Here is a 20,372-nt window from a genome sequence, read left to right as displayed (position 1 = left end):
CCTTTAATCCCAGCACTTGGGAGGCAGAGGCAGGAGGATCTCTGTGAGTCTGAGGCCAGCCTGGTCTACAGAGTGAGTTCTGGGACAGCCAGGGCTACACAATGAAACCCTATTTCCAAAAACAATGCGCGTATGTGCGTGCGTGCGTGCGTGCGTGCGTGCGTGCGTGTGTGTGTGTGTGTGTGTATCCACAAAAATATATGGTTCTTTTTTTTAACAGATGTAAACTAATGATACCCCTATCAGTGTGGGGCTAGTCAGTTCCTTCTAGAAAACAGAATAGGCAATGGTGGTGGGGAGTACCTCTGAGAGTGGGTCTTAAGAGGCGCTGGACTTCCTGTTTGCACACGCAGTGTTCTTGCTCTGGGGGACACCGGCTGTCCTATTGTGAGGATATTCAACCTTGCACACGGGTTCTCCAGCCCCCTCAGGCCTCCGGATAGCTACAGTGTTGGTCGGGAGAGTCGAAGTCGGCACTTCCCGGTCTGAACAGATCTCATAATCCAGACCGTGAGGAAACTGGGGTAATAAGGGTGCTTTAATCTGATCAGCCTTGTGGTGTTTGTTATGCAGAAATACACAGAATTGGTGCAATGTGAAGGGAGAGGATCGGCGGCGGCCGGCAGATGACTTCGTTCTGGAAGGGAAGAAGGGAATCAGGAAGTTTCGGATGCGCGTAGACAGCAGACGTTCTGCCTCCTCCAGCAATGGAGGGAATCCGGCAGCAGGGATCCGCCCCGAGACTGGGCAGTAAGGCTCCGCTGAGATAGAGACTCCAGGTAAGCAGGAAGATGGGAGAGCTCCTGTGAGGTATTACACAGAAAGTCTGGCAGAGTCAAGTCAGGGAAACTCGCGCTGTCTTGAGCAGAGTCCTTAGCGCCCTGGGAGAGGAAGCTGAGAAGGCAGACCGTGGCCCTTGCCCAGCACTGGGAAGAAGAGCTCTCCGGTCAGATAGGAAAGGAGAACAACAGGATTCTGATGCCAGCGTGGGAGTGGCTGCGTGAGACCCCGGGACAGCGGGGCATGTGACAGACTGCGTGAGACCCCAGGACAGCGGGGCACGTGACTGACTGCGTGAAACACCTAGACCAGACAGTAGGGCACAAGACAGGTTGAGCTGAGGGATTGAACTTCTGAAGCAATTGTAATCTGGGTAACGCATGCCACATTTTAGTCATGTTTACATTGTCAAGAAGTTTCTTGGTGGGTAGGCCTTGCTTCCCCAGTGAGCTGATAAACTTGGGGTACTCACGGTGGCTGGTGCATTTTTACCCCTGTAGCAGATAGCATTCAGCTTCATGGGGCATTGTGCATTTGTTGGATCAGTGCATAAAACATTCTAGTCTCTTTTGTGTGTTTTTCTATTCCAGTTTTCCTCCTTCACAATGAGCTTCTGATTGAGGCCAAAGGTCTGCTCCTCTAGGTCGTTGTCTGTGTTCTGCTCTTGTCTGTAAGAACCAGGGTCTCTGGGTGCTTCTAAGAAGCGTTACACTATAACAAAAAGAGGAACTATATGCCTGATTGGCTCAAAATAATAAGTCTAATTATGCCTACGTGATGCAACCTTGAAATCAGCCTTGATTGATTTCAGTGTGAAAACAAAACAGAACAAAAAAAAAAAACCCCAAAAACAGGATAATGGTGGAGAGAGACTCACTGTCTCCTGGAGCATTGATAATCAGAGGCCTCCATCCAGAGAAATCTTAATGCAGCTTACGTATATGAGACCCTGTGAAGGGTATCAGGATTCTGAGATTTGTTAGTACAAATTATTATTTATGTTTGAGGGTTGTTTGTTTGTTTGTTTTTCAAGACAGAGTTACTCTGTGTATCCCTGGCTGTCCTGGAATTGGATCTGTAGACCAGGCTGGCATCAAACTTGGAGATCCGCCTACCTCTGCCTCTCAAGTGCTGGGATGAAGGGTGTGTGCTACTACCATCCGGCTTATGTATTTTTTAACTCATGCATTCTGCTTTGATTGTTTACCTTGGAGGGTGGAGAAAGACCTGTTAACGTCTGATACAATGACTGAGCACCAGTAAACCACTGGACGGAGTCGTCAGCTGCAATGCTGTATGTAGGTAGGCTTCTAATTTTGTCTACTTTCACACACCTCTTTTTTAGACTGGTCTTGCTGGGCAGCCCAGGCCAGTCTTGAACTCCTCCTGCACCCGCAGGCCAAGTTCTTGAGATTAAAGGAATGTGTCACCATGGTATATGTGCCCTTGTATCTATATACATAGTCACATAACAGCCTCCTCTCCTCCAGTTCAGGCTTGTATTAGCTACTGCATCAATGGTTTAAAGTGTGGTTGTTAGAGTCATGGCCCAGTGACTAAGAGCACTGGCTGCTCTTGCAGAAAACCCGGGTTCAGTTCCCAGCTCCCATATGGTGACCTACAGCCACCTTTAACTCCAGTTTTAGGGGATCTGATGCCCTCTTCTGACCTCCACTGGCATTTCACACACTTGATGCCATGCTCTCACACTCAGACACACATATACACACTAAGGAAATGTTTTTAAACATAGTAAGGTGAGAGAGCGAAGCTCTGAGGTTCTGTTTTTGGCGGCATTTGGTGGCATTCGCTATTTTTGTTGATGGTTTAAATGTTTTGTTGTACTTTGCCCCTTTCTCATAACAGTGAGGGGACGAAGTGAAGGTACTGGCACTATTGATACAGATTTCCTCTTTCTGCAGTCAGCTGCCCGAGAGGGACAGAATTCAGCCACAGTCAGCTTATTAGAAGTGAAAAGAAACCAATGAAACAACACATCTAAAGTGCTTGACAAGGCTGGAGAGACGGCTCAGCAGTTAAGAGCACTGGCTGCCCTTCCAGGGGACCTGGGTTCAGTTCCCAGCACCCATGTGGCAGCTCACAACCCTCTGTATTTCCAATTCAATTCCAGGAAATCCTGTTGTGGGATGCTTTTTTTGCGCACTATGAAGATGTGTCTCTGCCGAAGGCTCCTTCTGGTTGGTTTAATCCAGAGCTGAACGGCCAACAGGAGGCAGGAGACTGGGCAGGATTTCCAGGGAGAGGAACTCTGGAAGAATCTGAGGCAGGCGGGGTGTAAGCAAGGGAGACGTGGAGCAAGTTGGACAGACAGTGTGGAGGAGAGGAAACAAGCTATGCGGCAGAATCTAGATCAATATATGTGGGGTGACTCATCCCTAACCCACTTGAGAGCCAGAAGGCCCAAACAAGTAAAAAAGATACTTTCTGAGAGCCAGCCTGGGTCTGCCTAAGGGTCTTAGTAACAGCAGCTGAAACATGATCTGGAGATGACCTGGACCAATGAGAGGCAGCTATGTCACACCGGCTGATGCATATTCATCAGACCTGCCCCCAGGGTGGGGTGGAGGGTATATAAGGCTTGCCTCTTCCTGAATAAACTGAGCTGCTTGTTTCGACATTCTCCCGGAGTCTGTGTGGTTTGACTCTGCGCCTACTTGGCCCCCACCCCCAAAGGGAGCAACAGCAAAGAACCCTGCTACAAATAAAAACAGGTTAGTTTAAGTTATAATAGTTGGGGGAGGGCTGGAGAGATGGATCAGTGGTTAGGAGCACTGGCTGCTCTTCCGGAGGACCCAGGTTCAATTCCCAGCATCCACCTGGCAGCTCATAACTGTCTGTAACTCCAGTTCCAGATGATCTGACATCCTCCACAGATGCATATGCAAAATACCAATGTGCATAAAATAAAAATAGATAAATTTTAAAAAAGACATAGTTGGGAATGAATGTAAGCTAAGGCCAAGCTTTCATACTTAATAAGAAATCTCCATGTTATTATTTGGAAACTGGCGGTCCAAAGAAAGGCCAATTACAGGATCCAAGGCCCTCTTCTCACACCAGGCACACATATGGTACACAAACATACATGCAAACAAAATACACAAAAGCATAAATATAAATCAATTAATTAAATTTTAAAAATAAAGTGCTAGGACTAAATTCCTGAAAACTGTGACTGAAATAGAGATGTACTTGGAAATTTCACAATAATTTTTGGTTTGATTTGGTTTGTTTGTTTGTTTTTGTTTTTGTTTTTCTTGAGATAGTGTTTCTCTGTGTAGCTCTGGCTGTCCTGGAACTCACTCTGTAGACCAGGCTGGCCTCGAACTCACAGAACTGCCTGTCTCTGCCTCCAAAGTGCTGGGATCAAAGGTGTATGCCACCACTGCCCTACCAGTCAAATATACTTAAGAGTACATTATGTTAGGAAAAAAAAGGGAACTGCCTATATTGAATTGTGCTCCAGGAAGCTACATTGAAGATGCCACAGAGGTTAAGGGAAGTGCCACATGGGCCAAGCTAATGGTGTCCCACCCTGTACCAGATTCCACTACAACAAAGCTCCCTTTTTGCTTTACGTTTATATTCTGAAGAGGATTTCATTTAGAGAAGGGTGCCAACTTGACAGAAGTCTAAAAAGGTTCTTACCCTCAAGAGTGTTTATATAAGAGCAGAGAGTGGTCTGACCTCCTCAGGGGACTACTTGGCAATGCTTGTCAAAATGTAAGCACTTAGGGGCTGGAGAGATGGCTCAGAGGTTAAGAACATTGGCTGCTCTTCCAGAGAACCAAGGTTCAATTCCGAACACCCACATGACAATTCACAACTGTTTGTAACTCCAGGATCTGACACCCTCACACAGTCATACGTATAGACAAAACACCAATGCACATAAAATAAAAATAAATTATTTTTAAAAATCTAAGCATACTATTTGATCCACCAATTTTTACCTCTACTTTTACTGTTCAAATAATCAATATGAAATAACCACTCAAGGGTACAGAGACATATGTATAGTATGTTTAGTTCGGCCTGTAGTGGTATTTGCTCCACCCATGACCTTGGCTATAGGGCCCCGAAGGAGGCGGCGCTTCCTGCCGTTGTAGGTGACTTCTTATAAGAGAAGGGGGAAGGGTCACATGCCCCTGCTCCCTGCTCCCTGCTCCTGCCTTAGAGGTGGATTCGCTCCCGGTCCGATCAGAGGACAACTTTCAGCTATCTACTCAGTTCTGTATTCATGACTGTATTTCCTCAGTTTATATCTTAATAAATTCTGTTTTCCATTTAATAGACCCTCATAGACTGATCGTAATAAGGGCATTGTAGGTAATGGCACAATATTGAAAACAATGCAAATACCCATAAATACAGCATTTGTTAAAAGAATAGGTGGGTGACAGGCATGGAGGAACATGCCAGTGATCCCAGCACTTGGGAAGCTGTGGCAGAAGGATCATGAGTTCCAAACAAGCCCGGGGTGCATAGTGAAACCCCATTTCAAAAATCAGAGCTGGTGGATCAGGCCCTCTGAATGGGTGAGACAGTTGATTGGCTTGATCAGTTTGGGAGGCATCTAGGCAGTGGTACCAGGTCCTGTGCTTATTGCATGAGTTAGCTGTTTTGAAACCTGGAGCTTATGCAGGGACGCTTGGCTCAGTCTGGGAGGAGGGGACTGGACCTGCCTTGGACTGAGTCTACCAAGTTGATTGCAGTCCTCAGGGGAGGCTTTGCCCTGGAGGAGGTGGGAATGGGGGGTGGGCTGGGGATAAGGGGAGAGGGTGGGAGGGGGGAGAATAGGGGAACCCGAGGCTGATATGTAGAACTGAATGGTATTGTAAAATAAAATAAATAAAATTTTAAAAAAATTTTAAATGGTGCACAAAAAAAAAATCAGAGCTGGAAAGATGGCTCAGTGGTTAGGAGCACTGGCTGCTCTTCCAGAGGACCTGAGTTTGAGCATGGTGTCACATTATATATTACATTTATGTTGGTTTATTTGTTTGTTTGTTTTTGGTTTTTTTTTTTTGTTTTGTTTTGTTTTTGTTTGTTGGGAGACAGGGCTTCTTTAGTAGCCCTGGCTGTCCTGGAACTTACTATGTAGACCAGGCTGGCCTTGAACTCAAAGATCTACCTGCCTCTGCCTCCCAAGTGCTGGAATTAAAAGTGTGCACTGCCACCACCACCCAGCTATATTTAGATTTTTTTTAATACAAAAATATTAATGATTTAGTCTGTGAGTTCAAGGCCAGCCTAGTCTCCATAGTTTATTCAGGCCTGCCAACAAACAAACAAAAAAAGATTTTGTATTATTTTTAGATGCTAGGATTATCAGTGAAAATTTATGAAATTTAGCCCCTTGGGTGACTAAAAGATAAGTTGAGTCCTCGTAGTTCCTAACAACCCAACCTTAATCACACGCAAGGGAGGATCTGCTGACAGGCTGCCCAGCTCCTTCACCATGGAGGTGGACGGTTCAGGAGGCACTGGTGTGTGTCTGAAGACACTGGTGTTTGTAACTCTCTCTGTTCTGTAGCTCTTGTATCAAATCCAATGACATTCCACAAGAAAACGGCCACGGGTTTTCTCTGTACTCCTGCTACTGGAGGATGCTTGTTTCATCCTATACAGTTTTCATCCCAAGAGAGGTTCCAGTGTGAAAGCATGACACTAGCCTTGAGCAAACTCTAAACCTATTTTTCCTGCCGTGGGCTCAGGCAAATACCCAGTGCCGTTTGAGGACAGACTGCTCAAACATACAAGCCGAGGGTCTGCAAGAGAAGGCAGAGGAGACATCCTGCCATCGATGGACACATCATACGTGAGCATTCCAGCAAAAAATCTTCCTTGCACTTTTATTAGAAAACAGACTCAAGACCAGGGCTTAACCATCCCTGTCTACCGTGTCCACACACACCACTGTGTCAGGTAAGACCAGGGCTTAACCACCCCTGTCCACAGTGTCCACACACACTGCTGTGTCGGGGTGTCTGGACTTAGGTGCCAAGAAAACCAGTGGCCTGTGCCTGGCCTCCACGTATGGCACAGCCTCTCCTACTGCCTGGGAGAACCCACCTGGGCTCTGACAAGCTGGCCTTGGGAGAAATGGGAGACCCTTGGTTTCAGATGGGTCGTCGTCCTGGTGCCCTACAGTTGTCTCCTGGGATCCTCTGAAGACTATTTGGTCTGTTTCACCATTGGCCCTATCAGTGGCATCAACTTCTAATATAAAAAAAAAAAATCAAACACCCTGCTTAATTAAGGATTTTATTTTTATTTTAAAAATTAGGATATCTACTTCTGTCTTAATTGTTTGAAGCTTTAGGAGCTTTTTTACGACTCTCATTTTATGATGATTTAAACAAAATTTAAATATTTTAAAGGTTGGCATTTAATTAAAATCGTTAAATATTCTTTCCCTTCTGAGGCCTCTGGAGGAGAGGCGTTCTCTGCCATTTTGGGCACTTACTTACCGCCACCTGCTGGACATAAAAACAAGTGCAGATGAACGCTTCCCTAAGGAGTCAAACCTGTTCTGCAACCATGGAAATCGGAGGAGCGACTCCCCTCCTGCTGCCGAGGGCGGGCGAATGCGGTGCCATGTGGACTGGGGAGAAGTGGCTTTTGTGACCTTGCGGAGGCTGTGATATATCTTGGAGTCTGCACCTATCAGACTGGGGATGGAGGTGGGCGGGGTGGGGCGGAAGCCGAGCGAGCCTCTGCTCTAGAATCCGCTTCCACTGACAGCCCAGGCAAGGCCTTTGACGTGGCTACATCCGGTGTGGACTCGAGGCGCAGGGTGAGGGGTATATAAACAGGCAACCTGAAAACTCCTTCCCCCCAGGTCGCTGCTGTGGCTCCCAGAGAAGTACCCAATTGTGTTAGGAGAACGTTACCGGGGGATTTCCTTCTTTGCCGATTCCTGCTCTCTAAGCTCTGGAGCAGGTAAGCATGCTGTCTGCCTGTAACTCCCTCCTCACCCTCAGACTCTCTCCACCTCCAGCACTCACAGCTCCAGTGACCTTGCTCAGAAACCCTTCAGTTGTCTTGGGACTCCAAACGTTCCTAAGTTCATGGGACCACTCAAGGGTCGGCCCAGCATTTTCTTTTCATCCTTCCCAGTCGCTCCTGGTGTGTGTCATTAAAAGGGGTTCATCTCTCCCTTCTCTCCCTCAAAAAAAAAAAATTAAAAACAAAAAGCCCACCTGGCTCCTCCATCTTTCCAGCACCTCTTCATTCATCCTAGCGGCATCCGGAGCTGCGGTGTGTCATGAAGTACACTCTTTTGTCCAATCAGCCACACCCACAAAATGTTCATCGCAATGAGTCATCGGTCTGGTTCAAGGCCTCTGGCACTCCATCACCTCTGGACCCTCATGGAAACTGCTCACGGATATCCTGCCATTGCTCCGAGTCATGGAGATCCCGCAGCTGTCATTCCACAGGACCAGTCCCTTCATGAGCTCCAGCAGGTCACAGATGGGGTAGACCCAGGATGTGGGTCTGGGTGGCAGCTGAGCTAATTGGTCTGGGCCGCTGGGACCATCCTCTCCGGTGATGGGGAGAGCCAGCTCTCCGAGGCCCACGCCATCATGCCTGTGGTGAGGGATGGGGCCATCTGGAGTGCAGGGTCCGGTGGGGGGAAAAGAACAGGAGACAGTTCTCCCATGGGGGCAGGGCCAGCTCTCCAGCTGCAGTGTCCAGTGAGGGACAGGGCCAGCCATCTCAGGGACAACGAGCGCAACCCTGGCTCACACGGCCTTTGGATTTCAACATGCCTGGTCCCTTCGATCCCCTGTGGCAACACCGGCCACGGACATCACCACAGACCCCAGTTCAGCAGGAACACAGACCCAGACACTGCCCTCTGCAGCAGCTTGGGCCCGGAGGTCACTATGGCCCCTGTGGTAACACAGGCCATCCAGACCAGCGTGGCCCTTGGACACCACCATGGGCTCAGGTCATGGTCATGGTCCAGGCCCCAGACATCCGAACAGCCCTCGGTGGCAACAGGAGCCGCGGTGGGAACAGTTTTTTAATCACTGTTTCCAGTGTATGGTTCAGCTGAGGGGCAGGTGAAAGGACCTGCTCAGACCCGCAAGGTCAAGTCCTCAGCACAAAGGAGATCCATTTGCCCCAGAGGGACAGAGGGCAGGAGATAAGAGACAAAGACAGGAGACAGAGGATGAGGGAGAAGGGGAAGGGGGCAGGGGGATTTGTCCCAGAGGGACAAAGGACAGCCTCTGGATAGAGAGGAGACATGACCCATAGGCAAATGGCGGTTTATGAAGGTAAAAGGGGAAGCCCCCATGTTAGGATGAGGGTGTTTAGTTTTGATTAGGTATGTTAATTAGGGCAGCCAAAGGGAGCTTTTGATTGCTGGACTTCAATACTTTGATAGCCAGACCTTGGCAGTCGACTTCAGGAGAAGAGATTGGCCAAATAAGGGAATGGACCTTGGTGGCCAGCTTTAGGAATGTCATCCAACACTTTTTAGCAAGACAGAGGGGATGGGGAGAAGGGCCAGCGCCCCTCAGCAGGCACAGGCTCGGGTGGCCAGCGCCCCTCAGCGGGCACAGGCTCGGGTGGCCAGCGCCCCTCAGCAGGTACTTTCAATAAGTTGCATTACGAATGCACACATTTATTGGTTTCATTTCACCAGTGTTTACTGGACAATCACTGTGTATGGTGCCCAGTAGCAGTCCATCCCGTGTGGTGTTAAAGCTGCCAGGGATGCTGCTGTGGCCCCTGGACGCTTGGATGTATAGATTCGCCATAGAGGCCGTTTGTGAGTGATGTCAGAACGCCAATGTTTTATCTCTAGGTGTCATTTCCAATCAAGCCACTGGTTTGTTTACATCACTATTCACTAGACTCTTTATCAAATTACTTGTCAGTTTTTTAAAATTGATATGTTCCCAAGAAAGAAGTATCCAGCACTGTGGAGACACCCCGAGAAAACAGGCTCAGGAGTGAGAAATGACAGGGTACCAAGCCTCCCTCAGGGTGCAGATGTTGCAGTCGTTCTTCCAAAGGAGCCATCACTACTCAGTCACCACAGACTGTGTGGCTGTAGCCGAAGGCTCTGGAGTTACTTTACAATAAGCAGTCATCTGCCGTGACAGCAGCGGAAGCGACCCCGCTCTTCTGCCACTGTCCTTGTCAATGCTCTTTAAACATTGGGGAGAGGGCTTAGCACTGCTTCCAAATCAAATAAAGAATTCACGGTCCTGAGAGTTTTAGACTAATTCTGAGCGGTCCGCTTTCATGCAGAGTGACCTTTCTTATTTAGAAGTGAGTCTAGGGAATGGAAGGTGTTATGAGTAACTGATACTAAAAGCTCAAGTCATGTGTGTGTGTGTGTGTGTGTGTGTGTGTGTGTGTGTGTTGTTTTTCACATGAAAGCAATTTTGCTTTCCATGACTATTTGAAAGAATCGAATCTCCCGTTTGTCAGATGTAATTGCTGCCCAGATTATCTCCGATGATTGTCGCATCCTTTTGTGGAAGTCCGATTTTGTAAAGTTGTGGGATTAATGTAGAGGAGGCGGCAGTGTCTCCTCTCCTCAGGGGAGCCCGCTGACTGAAGCCGACGCATTAGCGGTCCTCCTGAAGCTACGCAAGCTAGTGAAGCCCCAAAGGCCCAGAGAGACAGAATTAAGCAAGCCCACTCTTGATGATGTTGGAACCTCACCTTGAGAATGGAAGTAGGGAAGGAAAACCGGAAGAAGGCTGCACAAGAAAGGGGCTTGTGTTCCATTGCCCGGCACGTCGGTCACGTGCGTCGCACACGTCACACAAGGTCTGGGGGGTGAGGTTTCTGTCTGTGGGCTCTTCTCTCACTACTTGAAACCGAGGACAGGATGTGGGCGTCTTAGGTGGGCGGGATCACACACTCAGACACTGCCCTGTGCAAAGCACGGGGAGGGTGGCTGTGAAGAGCCTGCTGCCAGCTGTGAGCCTGGACAGCCAGACCTTCGGGTGGATTCAGAACCTGTCTTGACCTGGACTCTCCCAAAGCTGACCCTGAGGTTGGCTTGAGTGCTGGCATTTATTTGGGATGTGATTCAGGCATCTTGGTGAAGGGTTGGTGCCAGGACATGGTCCACCTGCTGTCTGCCAATATCTTAGAGCCAGGAAGACAGGAAACGGTCTCACTTTTTTCTTTTGTTTTATTTGTTTGTTCTGTTTTTTCGAGACCCTGTATAGCCCTGGCTGTCCTGGAACTCACTCTGTAGACCAGGCTGGCCTCGAACTCACAGAGATCTAACTGCCTCTGTCTCCTAAGTGCTGGGATTAAAGGCGTGCGACACCACCTCCAGCCCCACCCCCACCCCCACAATTCTTTGACCAGGCACGGTGGCACACACCTTTAATCCCAGCACTCAGGAGGAAGAGGCAGGTGGATCTCTGTGAGTTCGAGGCCAACCTGGTCTACAGAGTGAATTCCAGGTCAGCCTGGTCTACATAGTGAGATCTTGTCTCATTTTATTTCTTTATATTTATGTGTACATGCCACTTGTGTGTCCAGAGTTACAGGTGGTTGTGAGCAAGTTACATGGGTACTCTTACCCATTAAGCTATCTCTCCTGCCCTTATGTTCCCTTTAAATACAAATATTAACAAGGTTGAATCTAGCTGGGTGTGCTGGTGCACACCTTTAATTCCAGTGCTTTGGAGGCAGAGGCAGTCAGATTTCTGCGTTCGAGGCCTGGTCTACAGAGTTTCAGGACAGCTGGGGATAAACAGCAAAACCCTGCTTTGGAAAACAAAAACAAAAACAAACAAAGAAACAAAAAACCAGAAGAAGAAAAGGAAGAGAGGAAGGAAGGAAGGACGGAAAAAAAGAAGTGACAATACAGTGTTGGCATACTGGCAGCAGTGACGTGGGTCCCTTTACATGGAGAGAATATGGACTGCTCCTCCCTGTCACAGCTTGTCGCCCTTCTTGGAAATATTCATTCTTTGGTCCAGTGTCACCCTAGAACATTATTAGTGGCCTCATCTGTGTCCTTTTCTGGCCTACTCCTGACCTCTTGACACGGACCTGGTGGCTCACGGCTAAGGCTTCCAGCATCTTCTCCCACTGCACACACTCCTTCCCTGCTCACGCAGACCCATCGGGTCAATGCACACACTCAGCGACTCTACAGCCCAGACCACTGTTCTTTATTTCGGACTAGTGTATCTACCTGCCGAGTCAAGATCTCCACTTCACTAGGAATGGTGGCGCATCCCCGAAACCCCAGCACTGGGGGGTGGGGCACAGGCAGGAGACTCAGCAATTCAAGGCCAGCATGGGCATCAGGAAACGGTCTCATAAAACAAAACAAAACAGAATCCTCCATCTAGACTTCTCCACTAAGCACCGCAAACTCCGCTTGTTCATGCTGGTTTGGTCCTCGTCCACCCCAGCTTTGTCTGGATCCCCCAAAGCAGCGACTCAGAGAGAGCAGTGGCAGTCTGGAGATATGGAAGAGATGGGCTGGATTGATGGCAAAATGGCTTCAGCATTCTTCCCTTTCTGTGTGCCCACACCTTGGCAATGAGACTTTGGCCTTCCTTCCATGAAGAAGTGGGATCTCTGTGTCACCCTTTGAATCTGGTCTAGCCCCCATGACTTTGATGAAAAGTGGCTCTGACTTAACTCTAGGCCTCACGATACTCCTTGGATTGCCACCCTGATGCGTGTGCAGAACCCCAGAAAGAGGAAGAGGCTGTGGGAGTAGATGAGCATCTCATCTGCAGTCTCTTAAAGCAGCCAGCTGAGACCATAGTCTCCATCTATTATCAGGGGTCATCTTAAACCATCCACTGGAATCAAGCAGCCAGGTTCTTGTAGCCACCAAGTCAGAGTCAGCCCAGGCAGGGCTTCAGAAGAATCGTTCAATTGAGTTGAGCCTAACTTCCTTTCTGAGTTCCAGGACAGCCTGGGCTATAGCGTCAATTTCTGTCTCAAAAAACAAAAACGAGCTTGAGTAGTGACTAAGAGTATGTGCTGGCCAGGCCGTGGTACCCTTTAATCCCAACACTCAGGAAGCAGATATGGTGATATTTTATTTGTGTATGTTAATAAATAAAGTTGCCTGGGGGTCAGAGCTAAAAGCAAGCCATTTAGCAGAAGTCCTGGTGGTGGTGGCACATGCCCTTAATCCGATCACATGGCAGGCAGAGTCTCTGTGTGTTCAAGGACACAGCCAAGCCATGACTGGAACCTTTAATCTCAGTACAAACCATAGAGACCTGGAGGTCTGTATAGACAGGCAGTAACAAGGAAGTCATGTGGTTGGGTTTAGAGCCAATGAGAAGGCAGAACAGAAAGGCAATAAAAAGACAGGACACAGGAAGAAGGTCTCTCTCAGGTGAAGGACGGCAGTGGTAAGATAAGGTGGTCTTAGCTCTTGGCTACTGCTCAATCTCTGGGCTTTTAACTCTTTATTTGGCTCTGTGTTTCTTATTTAATAAGACTGTTTAGAATTACATCTACAAGCAGAGGTAGGCAGATCTCTGAGTTTGGGGCCAGCCTGGTGTACAGAGTGAGTTCCAGGACAGCCAGGGCTACACTGAGAAACCCTGTCTCAAAAAAACAAAACAAACAAACAATCTAGCTTCCCTGGGAGGTTATCATGTCTTCACTCACTTGTGAAGAAATAAAGGGAATAAAATGCAAAGGAAGAAAAGGTGTTTTAGAAAGTAGGTCAGCACCGGGGAACATTGCAGCTAAGTCTGGTGGTATCCTCTGAGGAATCCTGTAAGCCTCTCAGAATCGCCCATAAAAGGGCAGCTGGGCTACTTACCCAGGAGCTCCCATGCCATCCCTCACTGGGGGAGGGCTCCCGGGGAAGGGGAGGAGCCAGATCCCAGTACAACCCTGCTGACTGAGTCCCTGGGCTATAGAGAAATCCCCAGGCAGGGTTTTAGAGGAAGCAAGCAGGCTTGAGATAGAGCCGTCGGTGTCTGGGAACTGTTCACTTCGGCTGCAAGTCAACTCAGGAGGCCAAGGCCAGCAATAGCCCCTGTTATTAACTTCCCCAGATCCATCACTTTCCATATCTTCCCCCAGTCAATAATTGACACTCCATCCTCCAGTTTGCTTATACCAGAAACTTGGATTGTGTTCATCTAGCCTTCGATGCATTCATTTCTCTGACAAGCCTCATTCAGAGCCTTTAGTGTTACCTTTAAAAGGTACCTAGAATCCAAGGACGTCTTGCTGTCTCCCCATTACAACTCCCACCACCATCACCTCTCACTTGGATAATCCTGTCTGTCTCGTTAATGGTCTCCTAGGTAATAGCCAAGAGTGATCACTCAAAATCCATGGGTCTCCAGGTTTCTCCTTCTCCAGGGCTGCCTATCTCACTCAGTCACTCAGAATAGTATAGAAGAAGCTGAGAACATGGCTCACCAGGTAAGCATTTGCTACACAACTCTAATGCCCTAAGTTCAAAACCTAAACTCACATGAAAAAGTCAGATGTGGCTCATGTCTGTAATCCTGGCCGTGGCACTAGCACAGGAGCTGGAAGGCCTTGAGCTGCTTGGGAGAGTGTTGTGGAATATTCCTTTACACTGTGTGAAGATATGTCACCGTGATTGGTTTAATTAAGAGCTGAATGGCCAATAGCCAGGCAGGAAGAGATTACACAGGACAACTGGGGACAGAGAGGACTCAGAGAGGAAGAAAGGCGGAGTCGCCCGCCAGACACAGAGGAAGCAGGATGGGGAGTCAGAGCAAAGGTGACAGAGCCACGCTACAGAACATAGACATAAAAATACGAGTTAGAGTTATGAGAACTAGTTAAGAACAAGCCTAAGCTAAGGTCGAGCTTTTATAATTAATACGTCTCTGTTTTGATTTTTTTTGTGTGAGCTGGTGGCCCAAAGGAAAGTGTGACTACAGGAGAGAGCAGCGTCACTTAGGAAGCCGGAAGAATGAAGATGTTTGGGACGCATTGCATGTGAGATGTGTTTGTGCTTAAGAGGTAAAGACTTGGAAGTCTGAGCGTTTTCAGTGGTAGATGCTCTGAGTGAAGAGTGGCATCTCCTACAGATGTAGAGCAGGCTGGCACTCTAGAAGCACTTGGGGGCAAAGGCAGAAAACCAGGAAGATACCCAGAAAAGGAGAAAACACCATGGGAAGAAGGTTGCTCTGACCGTATGAAGATCTACCAAAACAGCAATAAATCCAAAGTGAGCAAGAAGAGAAACAAAGCTTTCTGGAAACAAGTCTAGAGTCTCCCAGAATTAGATGTAAGTGGGAATCAGTAGCAGCTGGAACCAGTAGCAGGTGCAGTCAGGGTTCAAATGAGCGATACAGGGGCCAGTGAGGTGACTCAGGGAGCAAAGATGCTTGCCGCCAAGTTTAATAACCTGAGTTTGATCCCTGAAATCCACATGGTGGAAGGAGAAAATCAACCCTCTTGAGTTTTCCTCCGACCTCCTTTAGCACCATGGCATAGGTGTGTCCTCACAATACACATACACAAATAAGCAAGCAAGTATAATTTTTTAATGCGTGAGGGGCTGGAGAGATGACCCAGTGGTTAAGAGCACTGGATGCTCTTGCAGACAACCAGGGTTTGGTTCCCAGCACCCATGTAGGGTGGCTCATAACCACCTGTAACTCCAGCTCCAAGGGATCTGACGCCTCTTCTGGACTCCATGGGTACCAGCATGCACATGAACAGGCACAGAGACACCCATACACATGTATAAACATTGGTTAAAAAGTGAGTTGGGAACTCTCCAGCTGAGGTAGAAGGAAGTGTTTGAGGGCCCAAAGTCTAGAAGTCAAAGGATGGGAGGTGATCTGCTGACGGGTAACAACTCAGAACAAAGGAGACGGCGGCAGGAACATGAACTTGATGTGTAATTTATAGGACCTAAGTATAGACCTGTAGATTACATAAGTATGGATTTTACACACTTTGTAATATTACGAGTATTACACACATAAACTTGCTTTTCATTCCTCCTGCAGTCTGGGATTGAACCCAGGGACTTGTGTCTATGGGCAAATGCTTTCTTTACACCTGGGCTACATCTTGATATGTCTCCCATTCGAGGAAGAATACACACTTAGATCTTTAAAAATTCTGGAGCTGGAGAGATGGCTCAGGGGTTAAGAGCACTGGCTGCTCTTCCAGAAGACCTGGGTCCCCTTCCCAGTACCCACACAGTGACTCACAACCACCTGTAACTCCAGTTCCAGATGATCTGATGCCCTCTTCTGGCCTCCATAGGCAGCAGGCATGCAAACACAGGCAAAACACCCAACACCCACACATATAAAATAAGACAGTATTCAGGTCTTCCTAGATTATCTAGATTCCAAACGTGAGCATAGAGGATGCTTGTAAAATGAGAACTTTTTATTAGTTTCTCCTGGTGACTTTCATATCAGGACTGTAGCATTTTTCTCAACTATACACTGCATCTGAGGTCTTTGTTTTTATTTCAAGACAGGGTCTGACATAGTCAAGTCTGGCCTTGAACACCCAGTATAGCTGGTGACCTTGACTGTCTACCTCCCAGGTGCTGGTATTACAAGTCTGCATCATAGTGCCCAGTCTCACGCAGGGCTACAGATCAAACCCGAGCATCATGCATGCTGGGCATGTCTATCACCTGAGCCACATCCCTGGGCCATACATACTTAGTCAAGGGATTAGTAACCCAGGCTGGCCTCAGACTTGCTACATGCCAAAGCTAGTCTGAGCTCCTCATCCTCCTGTGTCCTCCCCCCATGTACTGAGATTGGCCACCATATCCAGTGACAGCCTGGGACGTTTGTTGTTTATTTTTTAAGCATATAGATGTCAAAGGTTTTAAATATAAGAGTTACTATACACATTCAACAGGATTTACTCTAAAGTCTCAAAAATCTGTGTCCTGCTTGAACTTTTTAGGTCTGTTGATCACATTATTATCTGAAAGCCAGGCACAGTAGTAGTCTCATTACATTATGGAGAAACGCAATTGTCCATAAAAGGACTTCGTAAAGAAATGAGTGATTCCAGATCTGGGCAGGGAAATACAGGTTGGTCCTTGAAGCTGCTGTGCCTGAAGGAAATCAAGTGGGCCATTTGATGGGGAGCCAGCTTATGGGGCCTCACACTGGCCAAGTTCAGGACAATTTGAGCATAATGCTAAAAATTTAATGATGGTAATAATTATAGCACACTGCATAAATGAATTCATCAGTCATGGTGACATTTCACATAAAAGAAGCAGGGAGCCCTTCAGAGGCTGCCTTTCAATACGGAACAGATAAACAATTAGAAAATGGCCATTTTACAGGCCCAGTGTCCCAACACATCCAGGGAATATTCTCAGGTATATTAAAATTACGGGGTGAAAAATCTGTTGGAGGGCAGATATTTATAGTATTAAAGCATTACTCACACCTCTCCCACCGTGTTGTGTTATCATAAAGAGATAGGGAAGACTTTACAGCACAAATGTGACAGCAACAGTGATCAAATTTAGTATTGATAAAAATGGTAGAAACAGACCATCTGTGCTTCCTCACGAAATGTCGTCACAAGTGCATACATTATCAGTACATTATTGTCCCAAGATGAGTCCAGAACTGGGAGAAAATTAAGTAAGATATTATTTGGGACAACTGGGTAAACTGAAGATGGACTGTATTTGAGAGAGAAGTATTGAATCAATATTAGATTTTTTTTAGGCTGTAGATGTAGCTCACTGATAGGGGTCCACTCTTCAGTACCAACAAAAAAAGGGTATATATATTCTTGGTATGTTAGGTTTTTTTTTAGGCAATATAATGGCAATGTAATTATATAGAAGACAACAGAAGTGTTTAGGGATAAAAATGTTATGATTAAGCAAATTACTGTCAAGTGATTCAGAAGAAAGGATGGGTGTGGGGGCCGGGGATGTGCATCTGAGAGGTACAGCAACTTTTCCCTAGCATAAATAAAGCTCTCACTCAAGCTGAGAAGTGTGTGTGTGTGTGTGTGTGTGTGTGTGTGTGTGTGTGTGTGTGTACAGAGTGCAAACTTGGCAAAATGCTGAATAACAGGCCAATAACTAACAACTCAGGGTGAAGCACATGAATGTGCTCTTTCAAATGTGTAGGTTTGAAATTTCTCAAAATAAAAAGTGAAAGATAAAGCAGTTTTATGTCATTTATGGGAGTTAGCTGTTATTGTGGGGACGCTGAATCCTGTTTACACATTATTTTCCAGAACATGGCATAAACCATGTGCATAGTGCATTCCTGCCTGCCTATTATTTATAACTATTAGACTCTATAAACCTTTGTTTTTTTTATTTTATTCTGTTTGATGATGGAAATCAAACCCAGGGCCTTGGGCATGTCAGGCAAGTGTTCAGCCCCTGAGCTATGCCCCTAACACTGAAAAATTTAATAGAGTACTTCTACTCAAAATTATAAATAAACTTCCACGCTGCAGTAACAGAGTGATGCAATGGCGTCTCCCTGGCCTTTGTCCTTCCTGCCTTGCAACATCTGATGTGGGGGCCCAAATTACTCAGGGTCAGAGAGTCTGAGCTTGCTTTACCCAGCAGGGCTGCATAAGGGGATGATTTGACCACGGGCGTGATTACCAGGTGTTTGGAAGGGTCTACACTTGGCTGTGTGGTGTGCTTTGATTTAGCAGAGGGGAGGTCTTTTGCCCTGCCCTTGGCATTGTTATAAAAAGACCTTTTGAATAAACGGCCATTGGGTCTTGACTCAGGTCCTCCTGACGCTGTCCTACGTTTCTGTCTTTCATCTCTTCACTATCTTTCTATCCAATATTCTTATTCCTCTCTCCTCCTCATCGGAACCCTGGAAAAGGTGGGAGCTGGCTGGATGAGACTCCAGTGACAAAATAGGAGCCCCTGTAAGCACTGAACATAAACAATGGGTGAGACAAGCTGCTCCTCTTGTGTGCACTGAAACTCTCTACAATCCTCTTTCCTTAGAAGTCACTCCTTGATGACTCTGAAAGTAAAACAGTCTCAACTGCCCTCCTAGTCAATCCCACTCTCCCAGCTGGACTGAGATAAGAAACCCAAGGGCATCATGACAGGAAAACCTAGACCCAGCAGCAACAGGAAACACTAGTCCACAGCATCCTTGTGAGAAAGGGAAACTGAGGCAGAACACAGTTGGTCTCCACAGCCCTGACAGTAAGACAGTTATAAAATATGACTAAACTGTGGAGGAACCAAGTTCTGAGAACTTGTTATGTGAAGAATAACAAGAAAAATGAATTTCACAGTATTGTAAGTGTCTGATATCATAAATAAACTGTTTTATCTTGAACTTTTTTGAGATCAGGTATAGACAGACAAACCCAGACTGGCCGGAAACTCTGTATGTAGCCTAGGTGCCTTGAACTCACAGCAATTCTCCTGCCTCAGCCTCTTGAGTGCTGGGATTACAAGATGGAGCTGAGCCATTATGTCTGGAGTGTTGACTTCATTAGGATCTCTCCTGCCTGCCTCCTGTGAGCTGCCGCCATTCCTTGGCCACACATCTCTCAGCGCGACTTTCAGAACACAGCTTTTAGGGGGGCAAATGGAAGCTGTAGTTTCTTCCATCCTATGGCACAATGAGATAGCTTAACTTTGTAGCCAACTATACATGCTCTTTTCCTTCACCTGTTGGGCTGCGCACACATATATGATGTCTATATTCACCCCAATTACTTCTGAGAGCCTTCCTTTTCCTCCTGACCCCTTCTTTCCAGCCGACCCCCAGTGACAGTGGTACCCCCTCCCACAGTGACTTAACAGTCAACAGTCCCCAGGAAGAGGTGGTCATGTGCTCTATTAATAATCAAAAAAGAACAGAAATATTACTCAAGCAAGGCTCTGGTGTTGTTTTTCAATGTTGACACCCTCTTTTCTGGTTCCATCCTCATAAGCTAATGCAGATATTTTTCTTCTTGGAAAAGTAAGCAGTCTTCAAACAGAGTAAATGATGGCCCTCGCTGCATGTTTACATCACAGACAGTGGGAGACGAGGAGCTGGCTACATCTCTTGAATCAAGAACACTATTCTGCTGCTTAGAGAAAACTCAATGACTCAAAACGAGAAAAAGAGAAATGGCCAAGGGACCAAGCTGCTCTTTCCTTCAGAGAGCTTTCCAAACCCACTTCTTTCTATCTAATATATGATATGCCCACCTAGCTGCAAGGAAAGTTCAGACTAGAGGGTTTTCTCTTCCATCTTCACTGAACACAGTGCCAGCCTCAGCAACGTAAAAACACAATAAGAGGCTCAGCCTTTGAGAACACTGGCTGCTCCTGAGGACCCAGGTTCAATTCCAAACAGCCTCACGGAGGTTCACAACCAACTGTAATTCTAGTTCTAGGAAATCTGACACCCTCATCTGAGAGCACTGTATTGCACATGGTACACAGACAAGACGTACATGCAGGCAGAAACCAACACATAAAAAAAAATGTAAGTAAAAGGAAAATCGTTACCAACCAAACCATGGGCCATATTCTTTCCTTGATCTTTTTTGAAGATCATTCCTGAGACCTAATGATTATTTTCCAATTACAGTATCAAGCTGGTGGGATT

General features: G+C 46.9%; 1 long non-coding RNA gene across 2 annotated transcripts; it reads left to right on the top strand.

Moving 5' to 3' along the window:
* The first annotated feature begins 256 nt into the window (after positions 1-256).
* Positions 257-15,013, top strand: LOC121832672 (uncharacterized). Of its 2 annotated transcripts, XR_013042846.1 has the most exons (7): positions 261-779; positions 1,995-2,082; positions 2,703-3,512; positions 6,519-6,729; positions 7,646-7,746; positions 8,028-14,211; positions 14,673-15,013. It is a non-coding gene; the product is annotated as an uncharacterized LOC121832672 (long non-coding RNA). The 2 variants fall into 2 exon arrangements; XR_013042845.1 differs by having other exon boundaries at positions 257-779; positions 8,028-15,013.
* The last annotated feature ends 5,359 nt before the right edge of the window (positions 15,014-20,372 follow it).

The sequence above is a fragment of the Peromyscus maniculatus genome, chromosome 10 (genome assembly GCF_049852395.1).
Source record: "Peromyscus maniculatus bairdii isolate BWxNUB_F1_BW_parent chromosome 10, HU_Pman_BW_mat_3.1, whole genome shotgun sequence".
NCBI lineage: Eukaryota > Metazoa > Chordata > Mammalia > Rodentia > Cricetidae > Peromyscus > Peromyscus maniculatus.
This window is presented reverse-complemented; position numbering and strand designations above follow the sequence as displayed.